Source organism: Tupaia chinensis, unplaced genomic scaffold, assembly GCF_000334495.1.
Source record: "Tupaia chinensis unplaced genomic scaffold, TupChi_1.0 Scaffold000134_1, whole genome shotgun sequence".
NCBI lineage: Eukaryota > Metazoa > Chordata > Mammalia > Scandentia > Tupaiidae > Tupaia > Tupaia belangeri.
Window position 1 is genome coordinate 49,690 of NW_006159603.1, and position 517 is coordinate 50,206.

Consider the following 517-nt stretch of genomic DNA (forward strand, 5'->3'; position numbering starts at 1 on the left):
AAGGGGTGTCTCAACTTTGGTAGGAGGGATTTCTTTTTGGGATGTGCTGTTAACTAGTTATTTGGACAGATGTTTGCCTGATGAAATACAATTATTGAGAAAACTAAAAAGTATTTAGATTTATTCCTAAGTGAATTGAGTCACTTCAGGAAATTTTAAAAATCATCTGAGAGACTTGTGTTCTTGCTCCCAGTTTCCATGCGCTTTGTGTATAGAAGTGGAGTCTTTCACATTGGGTCATCGGAAAAGTCATGTCACATTTTTTGCATAAAAAAACACATCCATGGTTTGAGTTCTGGATCTGGTAGCTTAAAACTTCTGATGACCCAGTAGTACACCTAAAAAGAAATAACTGTGTGTGTATGTGTAGCATATATGTATAGTTTCGAAGTTACTTCTGCATTTACTTGAAAAAAAGAATTTTTTAAAGTGATTTTTGCTATAGGGTGCATGCACTCACTGGAGAGACAGAAAGAGAGAAACCACTCCCAGGGGGATGGCCACACCACAATCTCTT